Source organism: Thermobia domestica, chromosome 11 (genome assembly GCF_964235325.1).
Source record: "Thermobia domestica chromosome 11, izTheDome1.hap1.1, whole genome shotgun sequence".
In the NCBI taxonomy this organism is placed as follows: domain Eukaryota; kingdom Metazoa; phylum Arthropoda; class Insecta; order Zygentoma; family Lepismatidae; genus Thermobia; species Thermobia domestica.
The window spans coordinates 156,527,454-156,540,663 of record NC_137464.1 but is presented as its reverse complement, the minus strand read 5'-3'; the positions used below and the strand labels follow the sequence as shown (position 1 = coordinate 156,540,663).

The window sequence follows — 13,210 nt, the reverse complement described above, 5'->3', positions numbered from 1 at the left end:
TGAAAATATATTTTAACATCAAAAGATGATATTATATTACGAACGTTTCTATTCTATCCATTAATTAAATCACATCTAAAAGTGAGACAAGTGTAATATCAGAGAAGGGGGATGGGATAACGAGTCAGTTGTTACGCCATGCCAGCTCTGTTGGCCCGTGTTTCACGATGCGAGCAGGTGTTTTCACGATTCATCTTACAAATATCTCCCAAACCGTTACTCCCTGTTTAAAATCTTAGTGAACCTTCTTTGTAGAAATAGTCTTAGAAATAAAATGAAAAACGAACAAACAAGCCAGACTGTACGATAACGAAGATATGAGTGATACCGTAAACGCTTCCAGAGGGAGGGGGTCTCGATTTTTACAAATATCCCCTAACCAGTTACTTCCAGCTATAAATTGTACTGAATCGTATTTGTACTACGTAATCTTAGGGGGGAAAAAAGAGTGAACGCGCTAGGGTATATAGTAACGAAGATATGAGTGATGCCATAAACGCTTCACAGGGGGGTTTAGGGGAATAGCGGGATAAGCATCGGGGAGAATTTAGGAGAATTTTGAGAAATTATACCTTTACATGTGTGCTAACGATTGGTAGATAATTCATCTTGCTACAAATTTGTTCTGACATTTTCCCTTCATTGACCGGGCTAGTGGGCAATATATATACAGTAGGGTAAAGGCACCGAATATGGAATACTTTTTGTTTCTTCTTTTTTTCTCAGAAATGCGTACTCCAGAATAAAAATATTATACATCATACTACTTGTGGTACCTTTGTAAAACAAAATACAAGTATGAAAGTTTGTTCCTCATTAATGTTTTTTTTACAATATTACAAAATTGAAAGAAACTCAATTTTCCATATTAGGCACACCCCGCTCCTAATATGGAACACTACCTGTTCTTAAAATGGAATACTAGAACAAAACATGCTCATTTGTCTACAATGCGATATTTGGATAATTCGAGGATGGGCACGATCCCTGCACAGACCGCCTATCCTGGCACCGGCCTTTGGTGAAGTTTTCCCTGCTTTTCCTCAGTATCATTAGGCGTATGCCGGGATGATACTTTTCCTTAGGCTAGGGTCGAGTCCTTTCCAATTCGTAGACTTAACTTAAAGGCCGATGTGATCTCGGAGTTGGAGGCCCGAACACTTCCTTTGTTCCTTTCCTTAAGCTAATAAATGTATTTATTTGTTTCTTTAAGAGTAGTAGTTATTATAATTAGGAGTATTCCATATTAGGATTCTGCTAGTATTCCATATTAGGAAAATCGACATTTTGGATAGTTCTCTTCCTACACACGCTTGTGTGATTCTCTGTGTACTGAATCTTTATGCCTTTATGGTACACTATATATGTAATCTAAATATCACAAACTCAACAATAATACATAACTCTTTGCGTACATTCAGCAGTCTGGAAAGATACGTTCGAAAAACTCAAGTTCTTCAGAAAAATATTCTGCAACAAAAGAAAATGGCTTGTTATCGTTCGGCAGCAAACCACTCATGCGCAGACTGAGGGTGTCACTGTGTACAAGTTTACGTACAGTCCACTCAGTGGCAGAACATAGCAGACAAAATAATCTGGTATTTCATATTAGGAACGTATTCCATATATGGTGCACCCACCCTATATATAACCGGGTCACGGATAATTCGCAACAGATAATGAAAAGGGGTCAATTCCCACCAGGAAAGCAAAAGGAGATAAGTTATTCGTTATACGTACAATATACCTAATAAGAAAAACACTTGTAGATGAAATATAAGCTTTAGAAATATGAACTACTACTACTACAACTATTATATTATTACTATTATTATTGACCACATAGGTTCGGAGGCCAATTCACCAAAATCTGTTGACTCCATTCTTAGAAGCCCATTATTATTATTATTATTATTATTATTATTATTATTATTATTATTATTATTATTATTATTATTATTATTTGTTTTGAAATACTAACAGCTGAACTTCCTATTTGCTACTTATTTCCTATTTTGATGAATGTTGAACAATGACTTATGAGTAGAGACCGGATGTTTAGGCATTAAAAACCTAGAAAATAGGCAGGCAAATAGGCACTTAAAATTTAAAAAATAGGCAGTAAAATAGGCACTAAAGTGTAACTCGAAATAACAAAGATAAATACTCAATACAATTAAAAAAATAAATTCAAGTCATAGATATTGTTCAAAGAATATAGAAACATACCTGTTTGTTAATATTTTTAATGTATATATAAAAACGAAGGTTGACATGTATTCCATGTATATTTTGTAAATACATTCTATACAGCGCTTTATCACTACATATAACAATCCAAATTCTATACATTTTAATCAATACACATAGCAGTCGAAAGTTTTACAGCACTTTATTAGTACACATAGCAGTCCAAACTTTTATTGCATCATATTACTACAGACAGCACTTATTTCTCGAAGAGGCAGAATCCTTTCTTGAGATACTAAATTATATATTTTTACCAATAAAGCATTATTTCGAAGAAAATGCATAGAATAGGCAATATTAGGCACTAAAGCAATTATTTAGGCAGGGAGGGGCCAAATAGGCAAAATAGGCAAAATAAAATTGTCTTAAATTGAAACTATAACAACCTATAAAAACTTTAAAACGTTATTTTTGACCATATCTTTAATATTAAAGAATAGGCATTTTGCCTAACATCCGGTCTCTACTTATGAGAAATGATAACTTCGATTAAAATTTATTGTGATTACAGAATTTAGCTTGAAGTACCGTGATGAATTCAATATGCTATTTCGATGACAGCAGAAATTATATTCTTTTGACACACATATTCATATGGCCACGTCTCTCGCAAGAGGAAACCAAAAGTGTCATAAAATTCCTGACGTAAGTTGTTAATTTATCACATCATTAACTTCACGAGTGATCAAAATGATGTGTTTGTGCATATAGCTTTCATTTTATTTATAGACCCTATTAATTGCTGTATATTTATATTTTATTGTTTGTGAAGTCAGTGTCAAGATTTTATATCCTTGGCCTTTTTCTTTTGGCGCGAACAATTTTTTTCACTCATTCATGTCTGCATACTTTCTTTCATCTGTAGCGAAATGGATCCTCAGAAATGTGCATTGGTATATATAAAAGAGCAACCTTTGTGTAGATTTAGGCCATCTGTCCCGAAGGAAAAGAAAGGATGTTTCCATGCTTCTTTCCTACCGCGTAGGGTCTTTGTTTCTTCAATTCCCAGTTTCAGTACAGTGCAGTTTATTGTACGTGTAACATGGAGCACGTTGCTAGTACACTTGGAGTGGAAGAGCAATTTGTTTTGCCCTGTACAAAAGCTCCAATTTAAGCAATACTTTACATGCAGTAACATAACTAGGTGGTTGCGTGTTAAAAGGACATTAGAAGAACTTAAAACACTAAAACGGCGTAATCGAATTTTCCGAAGAAATTAAATTAATTTCGATGATTTTTTCCAAACCAAACTTTGACTTTCCGCTGAATAAAGTCGAAGTCACTACTCCAAAAATGAAATGAAATGAAATCTCTAAGTTTTACATCTCACGGTTTTTTCTGGCTAGGCTAAAAGAGGCAGTGATGAAGAGAAATGAATGAAATGGTGAAATGAAGAAAGTGTGAGGAAACGAGAGAATTCCGAGAAAAAACATGCACACGATATTTGTCCTCCAGAAAGCTCACGTGGCGCGAGTTGGGATCGAACCAAGAACCCCATGCACCAGAGGTAAATGTTCTACCACTGAGCCATCGCGGCCTCTATTAATAAAATTGCAAATCTTTATTCATGTTATAATTCTCAGCATACAGTACATATATACATTGTATTATTTATACCTTTTATAAACTATGAGATGTAAATAATGCCACGGACCTTCTAACGTCGTAAATATATTTCACGTGAATTACTTTTCTATATTGAAAGTATTTATGGCGAAAACATATCAACACGATATTTTCAGATTTCGAACATCCAAAACTGGAACGTTACGCGCTTAAAAGTAGGTCAGATAAGCTAGTGAATCTGCATGCATAGTAAAACTAAGTGAAGTTGACTGATAGTAACTCCCCCTCCATCACATTTGGTGCCTCAACTCTCTGTGCTATTCGCCTATCTTCACAAAATCGATTCCCTCCCTTCACAGTGTTTCACGAAAAGCACTTGGACCCAATAGAGCGCTCAACTCTTACTCGTTTGGTCCATAGGTCAATTTCAGCCACTGTCAAGTGAGCTTTTGGTGGACAAACACTGTGTGCTTGGGATTCTCCTGTTGCATCCAACTTTATTCAACCATTATCACCTATCTCATCATCAACCATAAGTCACGTTAACATGTTACTAATATATTAAACTTAAAGCGAGTTATACTAAAGTAATCGGTAATTAAAGGAATATTTAATTGATGTTATAATAACTGTTGTACTTACTCAGGCTTTTGTTTCCTTCCTTTGTTCTTTTTAGTTGTAAACAAACCTCGTTCAGTAAATGACTCATCATCATCATATTATTATTATTATTATTATTATTATTATTATTATTATTATTATTATTATTATTATTATTATTATTATTATTATTATTATTATTCACCAATTTAATGCCCGAGGCTACAAATATCGTTCGGTAGTTAGTAAATATATGAAGCTTATAATAAACTAATAAGAGCGTGTTGCGTAGTAAAGTATTAACAGCACGAAGTAGAAGATATAGAATGAGGGGTGTTACGACCTCCCATACCATGATACGATATGCATAAACCGACTCGCAAGAAAACGACAGTTGTTCTTTGTTCAATGACGTCACTCATGATAAAAGAAACAACTGTCCATAGGCGGTCAGAATCTCACATACAGATGGATGTATGAAATATATAGCTGACGTATATAATATACGTATACATGTGTAGTATACGGAAGTTTGTTAGATGTCAGACACCCTGCAGCGACATGATATAATGTCTAAATGAGAAAAAGGCAGTAACTATGTAGTATATGGATAACGTATGCTCCGTACAGATTTCCGTACTAATCGTAAGGATTCCATATATTTGTACAACATACCGCTGTCCGAATAACGGATTTTTCTCAGTGTACACATAATTCTATACTATATGCAATAGTATCATATATACTTTGATTTTCATATTTATATTGCCAATGTAAATAGCAGCAATACAAAATATCAATATCAATATCAATATCAAAATACTTTTTTTTTTTTTGTAGTTTCAATCAAATCATAGGGTCAGATAATGGGGGATCAGGGCCGTCTTACGCATCCTTTTGCATTGTTTGCTTAATATATGGCCAAACATGTCTTGAGGCTGTGAACTGTGGAACCTTTTACGTACTGCGAGCAGTGGCGGTTTTAGCGGGTAGACACGGGGCTACCCAAAAATATATAAAACTGAAAATATATAAACACTAAAAGATATAATAAAAAGTAAATATATTTTCACTTTTTCTATTAATGGTAAATAATTATTTAATAAGCAGCATCAAGAACTACTGTAAAAGTAATTTCCTATTGTCATTAATCAATCGAATGTGCATATGTATCCATACGTGAGGAGCGGACCTACCCAAAATTAAAATCCTAAAGCCGCCCCTGACTGCGAGCTTTAGCATGTTGGAGGTGAACTACTGGAAAACAATACAATTGAAATGACTTGATACTAGACCGAAGTAAGTTTGTTTTATCTTTGTTTCAGCTATAATGTCAAACGGTTTACTTGCAACTGAGTCAGTCAATTTTCAATTTCTATGCAGTTAGCTTTCTTTCTTTTTTTCTTTTTCTTTAATCACATTCATTTTTACTGATATAGATGTGAATAATGCTGCTAATAAGAGAATAGTATCTAGTTATTTTTCCAAGAAGAACAAGTAGAATAACATCTATAATTTATGATAAAACTAAAAGAAAGAGTTATTCTTCTTTTAACAAAAGAGACACTGACCAAAGCTTAAAACTTTACTTTATTTTAAATTATAATTTGTAACTGTTTCAGATATCTAGCATATCCTTCTTCAGACAAAGCCATGAATAGTCTTATTATTATTCTTACAGAATTATTGCGAAAAAATGAAATGAAATCTTTAAGTTTTACGTCCCACGGTTATGCCGGTTAGGCTAAAGGAGACGGTGATGAGATATGAATGAAATGGTGGAATGAAAAAAGTGGGAGGAAACGGGAGAACCCCGAGAAAACCCAGGAGCATGGTGTTTGTCCACCACAAAGTCCACACGGCGCGAGCTGGGATCGAACCAGATACCCCAAGCAACGGAGGTGAACGTTCTACCACTGAGCCACCGCAGCTTCTATCTACAATCAAAATATATTCATAATTAGAATAATTGCAAAACCTAAGGATTTCTGCTCAAGTACAACCCTGAAAACTATGTACATCGGTTCAAATTTCCATTTAATCCATCATATATATATATAAAATATTATTTGGTGACAATCAGTTTATCGGAAAAAAACATTATTATTATTATTATTATTATTATTATTATTATTATTATTATTATTATGAAAATTAGTAATTGTGAAAGATAATAACTTCGATTAAATCTGCTATGATTACAGAATTTAGCTTGCAGTACCATCCTGAATTCAGTATGCTATTTTCATATCTGTGAGGAAGCTAAATTATTTCGATGCCTACATTCATGGAACCGAGCTGTTAACAAAAGAAGAGACACTTGTTTTCCCTGGCAGTCGTAAAAATGTGTATTTTGGCTCTTCCCCCTCCAGCCCAAAAGAAACCGTTGTTTCGGAAGCGGCGCAACTGGATTTTCTTTTATGTCAGCGGGAGGGCGATAGCAGGTAGCAAGCAAGACGGCCCAAAAAGTTGAGGCCAATCTACACCATAAAAGATCTTGTACAAGATCTTGTAGCTGTCATAAAAAAAATCTTGAAACCCTACCATATTTCCCCGTGTACACATAGTCTTGATAGGGTCATAAAACATTTTTTCCATCTTGCAAGAAGTTCAACAGTGTCCAACTTTTTGGGCCGTCTTGCTTGCTTATAACATCAATTAAATATTCCTTTAATTACCGATTACTTTAGTATAACTCGCTTTAAGTTTAATATATTAGTAACATGTTAACGTGACTTATGGTTGATGATGAGATAGGTGATAATGGTTGAATAAAGTTGGATGCAACAGGAGAATCCCAAGCACACAGTGTTTGTCCACCAAAAGTTCACTTGACAGTGGCTGAAATTGACCTATGGACCAAACGAGTAAGAGTTGAGCGCTCTATTGGGTCCAAGTGCTTTTCGTGAAACACTGTGAAGGGAGGGAATCAATTTTGTGAAGATAGGCGAATAGCACAGAGAGTTGAGGCACCAAATGTGATGGAGGGGGAGTTACTATCAGTCAACTTCACTATGCATGCAGATTCACTAGCTTATCTGACCTACTTTTAAGCGCGTAACGTTCCAGTTTTGGATGTTCGAAATCTGAAAATATCGTGTTGATATGTTTTCGCCATAAATACTTTCAATATAGAAAAGTAATTCACGTGAAATATATTTACGACGTTAGAAGGTCCGTGGCATTATTTACATCTCATAGTTTATAAAAGGTATAAATAATACAATGTATATATGTACTGTATGCTGAGAATTATAACATGAATAAAGATTTGCAATTTTATTAATAGAGGCCGCGATGGCTCAGTGGTAGAACATTTACCTCTGGTGCATGGGGTTCTTGGTTCGATCCCAACTCGCGCCACGTGAGCTTTCTGGAGGACAAATATCGTGTGCATGTTTTTTCTCGGAATTCTCTCGTTTCCTCACACTTTCTTCATTTCACCATTTCATTCATTTCTCTTCATCACTGCCTCTTTTAGCCTAGCCAGAAAAAACCGTGAGATGTAAAACTTAGAGATTTCATTTCATTTCATTTTTGGAGTAGTGACTTCGACTTTATTCAGCGGAAAGTCAAAGTTTGGTTTGGAAAAAATCATCGAAATTAATTTAATTTCTTCGGAAAATTCGATTACGCCGTTTTAGTGTTTTAAGTTCTTCTAATGTCCTTTTAACACGCAACCACCTAGTTATGTTACTGCATGTAAAGTATTGCTTAAATTGGAGCTTTTGTACAGGGCAAAACAAATTGCTCTTCCACTCCAAGTGTACTAGCAACGTGACAAGTGTACTAGCAAATAGAGAACCTAAAATCTAAGCAATAACATTGTTAGAATAATCAAGAAAATATAGGGCATTTTCTATTTGTTTGGTGACAACACAAAGAGAAATAGACTAATAATGTAATTTCTCGACATTTAATACTCGATACAAAAACTTATTTCTGATCTTCAATATGAAGTATAAGACACTCAATATTCTTTTTTTAAATAAGTACTGTAGATTAACACTTGATACGTTTTTCTAGAGTATAGATTATGACTTACTAAATGGTTCGAAAAAAATTCATAGAATATGTTTGCCTGTTGATTAAGCTAGCTATGTTATTCAAGAATTTATTAATTTCTAAATTCTCTAACTTTTGTTTCATTTATTTTTAATCGCATAAGAAAACTTTTTTCGTCATAAGTTATTTTCCTTGAAGTGTCTACATAACGTATACAAGTTACATTGAAAGTGAAGAATATTGCGATTGTTAAAATTAATGATGATTTCAGAGGGAAATTCCACATCCCACCACGAGCTGCGAAATTCCCTCCCCGGGACAAATCTTCGATCGTACTCAACAAGGGTTAGAGTATTTTTGCAGTACTACTTTAATCCCCCGTGTATTGAAATTGCTCTCCGCGGGAAATCGCCTGAAATCCTTACTAGTTACAATCCATCAAAGTAATGTTACTCCATTCTAAACATCAGACAGGCTTGATATCGCAATGAGTAGCATCATTAGCTAATAGTGCTTAAAAGCAGCGTCCTGTTGCATAGATGATATTAGGAGTGACATATGGGCTGTGGAAATTGAGAAGTTTGAAGTATCTCTCAACACTGAATTATTACATGATATCGCACATAGCACGTGACATTATGCTGTAGGTTGAGTGACTTGTCTTATTGATATGATGGATGAGTACAGTGTAAACAAGAGTAGTGAGAATATCATACAGCATTAGTTAGTCTATATTACCTTGAGAAAAGTGTGCAAGAACGAGTCCTTCGTAGTTATGGCCATTTTCATATCGTGCTTATGTTACCGGTTGCTTTGGATAGGGACAACGAATGATACCATTTGTATGATTTCAGTTTCAGTTCAGTGGTCAATTTAGTGTGTGTGTGTGTGTGTGTGTGTGTGTGTGTGTGTGTGTGTGATTATTTTACTTTTCATTCCATCATAGTTCATTCCATATTTTCTTCTTAAACCTATTGAGCGCAACCACTTAGCGTAAGCCTCGAAATCTGATATATTAACTTTGAAGTAGGGATGCTTCTTGTGAGAAAGGCAGCTAACAAGCAAGTTTTAAAAAATACAATTTCCTCACAAATTCCTGAATACTGTAGAACTTGCAATCGGATAACTTGTCACTTAAGTAGTAAGTGTAAAACGAAAATCAATTTGAAAATGTTTATACTAAATATTATGTGTTATGCTTGCGTTTAACAAGAAAAACATATATAAAAGTAATTCAACATAATCTGAAAATTGTATCGTAATGAATTGTATGATATAAGTTAGGGAACGGAGATACAATTTTAATAAAGTGTGTAATTACGAGAAGCTTCATATTTTTCGAGCTAGGCGTTATTTAAAAAAAATACTTTTTTTGGCGTCTTATAATTCTAAAGCAGGTGTTTTCCGACTCATGTTTATTATTTATATAATAATCATTTATATAACAATCACCAAATACAGCTCAAGCCATTGTACACTGGATATCTAACAACAACAACAAGAACAACAATAGAAAGGATCTGGAAATGGATCGGCTAGGGCCTGTTTAGTAGGTACCATCCCGGCATTTGCCCAGCAGGGCTGAGGAAAACCCGTCAGGATGGTCGGCAGCGGGAATCGAACCCATGACCTCCCGAATGTGAAGCCAACACTCTACCACTTGAGCTACTTCGCTCAGTAGATCTTCTTTTTTCATTTAATGTAAGTAGTTTCCTTCCGAAGTTTGGTGACACTTTTCCGCAGCAAAGAATCGTCATACTTGTAGAGGATAGAAATATGAGTGCATATTTCAATGTTTCCGATCAATTACTTTCAATCGCTTTAAACTGGATACAATCCTGCCATTGGATTTTCACTCCTTCAAAATATTACCGTTAAATTAAGCAACTTTCGTTCTTAATGTGTATATTATATTATATCTATTATGAATAGATACCCCAAAAGCACAAAAATCATAAAAAGCACACTTTAGACATATGGCTGGTATTCCGAACATGATTCTGGTTAGGGTTTTGAAAACACAATAAAGCATAATATAAAAAAGAAATAAAGCATAAAACGTAAAATAAAGTATAATTCTTTGAAAATTAAGTGTCTGTTACACCGTGTGCGTGGGTTTTCTCGGGGTTCTCCCGTTTCCTTCCACTTTCGTTATTCCACCATTTCATTCATTTCTCATCATCACAGTGTCTTTTAGCCTAGTCGAGACGTAAAACTTAAATATTTCATTTAAGTGTTTGTTTAATTGTAAGTCTTAGTATTGTAACTAAGTTAAATTTTAATTTACTCACAAATTGATGAATGGTGTAGAACTTGTCACTTAAGCAGTAAGTGTAGAACGAAAATTAAGATTTGAAAATGTCTTTACTAAATATTATATGTGTTGTGCTTACGTTGAACAAGAAAGACATTATATGAAAATAATTCAACATAATCTGAAAACTTGTGCAATATGAATTCCTTGTACTGATATACTGGAGGGTTGTAAAATGTGGGTATTTAGAGAGCGCATACTAGTTTTTGTGTAATTCCATCCTTTGCTTCTGAGAAACCCTATATTTTTTTCGAGTTAGGGCGTTATAAAAATTGATGTTTTGTATTTTCGGCAGTTTATAATTCGGCGGTACATGTATTTTCAGCAACAATGAAAAACTAGGAAATTCAACAGGTATTGTAAAGATAAAAAGCCGATTTCGTACATACCTATACTGAAGTCTTAAAATTAAAAATAAAAGAATAAAAAGTATAGTTCTGCGAAGAACAGGACAACAATTCAAATCATATTACAGTATAAGTTTAACGGTTTCGTGATCATTACATACTTTGAATCTGCTTCAATTGAGATTATTTTTTTTTTTTTTTAGTTGGACTTTGAATTCTAAAAGATTGTGTCTGACAGAAGAAAATCTTGAGGCTCATTTTAAATTGCAATCAATCAATTTCTTTAGAATGTTGCAGATAAAAGAGAATGAAAATGACAAAGGCCTACAGGGCTGGATTGCCATTCTTAAGATTTGCTTTTTTTTTTCTTATGGCAATATGCACTTATACAACTTTATACTATCTTGCAAATTTAATTTGCTCTCTCATGCACACACAAATCAATCTATGATATTGATAAATAGCATTTGCTCTTGGCTTATTGATACGAAAGAGATTGTTAGGGAAATAAGAAAGAAATTGAAATAAATAGATAATAATAAAGCATAATTTGCGAAAAGTTAAAGCATAATTACTTAAAAATATAAGCATAATGTGGGTTGCACTAATCATGAGTGATTCCCCAACCATTAACACGTTGAATTATTTTAACACAAAGAAACATTTTTTATTGCCATCTGCTCACTATTTTTTAGGCATTGTGTCAAGGGAAAATCCCAATGCTTCAATGGCCTTAACATTGAAGAACATACACACACACACAAACAAACGATTCCATTCTCCATCACATATTTGAAACAACCAAAAATCAGAAAAAAGTAACTACTGTGCATTTTGAAAGATTTTCAATTATATTTCCTTCCTGGAGAGAAAATGAGAGAAAGTAAATTATCTTATGTAATTAATAGACTATAATCAAAAGTGATTACTTACTTGAAATTGAGAGCGGAAGCTAGTCATCCACATTTACACAGTTCGTAAGAAAGAAACTGTAAGTCGTTTTTTGATACCTGCACTACGCATGCGTGCGCTCAGAAAGGATTCGTTTGTTCCACAACAGTGATTGTTTTTGTCATTTCACACAGTTATGATTTACCACCACCACTGCTAAGGAAGCAATGGTTACAGTGGGAGAAATTTTATTTAAATGGTCCTTGTTAAAGGATAGCAAACAAAGCTTACTCAATTGGAAAGGGGAAAATCTTTGTCCGTATCTCTCCTTACCTTACTCAGCCTAAAAGGTTTTTTGTTCCAGCTTTGTTTGTTTACCTTTATACTCCAAGCTACTTCTACTTCTCATGTTACTTTGGAAATACCATATTATGTTTTAATACCAAGGTTAGTCTGTTATTGTGGATCATCCTTGGGTACAGGATGAGCCGAAAGTATACAATTTGCCTCCCACATATATAAGACGGACCGGTAAGTGATCACCCTTTTCATTGCAAATAATGATGTATTCATTAATTCAGTGCAGATATCTCTCACTGTTGTATATTTTTGTTTGTATTCAGTAGCTCTATTTTATTGTTTCCTTATATTATTTCGATTTTTTCGTACAAATGTGCGAACTACAACAGTCCAAGAACGGGAAAATAAAGAAAATTTCCACCTTTATGAAGAGTTGGAACAAAACCACCCTCCCTATGTAATAATATGATCTGAAATGCTGAAAAGTTTGAAAAGTGAAATGCTGAAGTGAAAAATTTTTAGATGACAATTTCATATGCTGAATTTTTTAAATGAAATATTTTTAAAACCATTGATTTTATTAGAGAGGTAGGCAGACGCATATATATCGTTTCTGGAGATGTTCGTTCATCATCCTTCTTGTTCCAACGTATTGCGGTCCAACGTGGCAACGTTTCGTCAGTTCTTGGTACGTTGCCGCCTGGAAGGGAACTGGAGGAGGTGTTTCTTCTCTAGTACAACAGATACAAGCGAACAATAGAATACTAAAAATTTTTAAAACCTATATTCTAAAAACAAAATCATTTGAAGAATTCACTTCTGAATGAGGTGAAGTCATTCAGGAATGTTAAAGCTAGATATAATTTTTTATGAGGAACATTTATAAAGAATTGAGGAGGAGTGCATCATATACTCCAGGTGGATTGGCAACCTTACG

General features: G+C 34.1%; 1 protein-coding gene across 1 annotated transcript in view; it reads right to left on the bottom strand.

Annotated features, from left to right (window-relative positions):
• LOC145664516 (uncharacterized) overlaps positions 1-12,145 on the bottom strand; it is a 228,240-nt gene extending 216,095 nt beyond the window's left edge. The window contains exon 1 of the mRNA XM_081731252.1: positions 12,016-12,145. The gene's annotated coding sequence lies outside the window, so the exon portion shown is untranslated. The remainder of the gene's footprint in view (positions 1-12,015) is intronic.
• Positions 12,146-13,210: the final 1,065 nt, after the last annotated feature.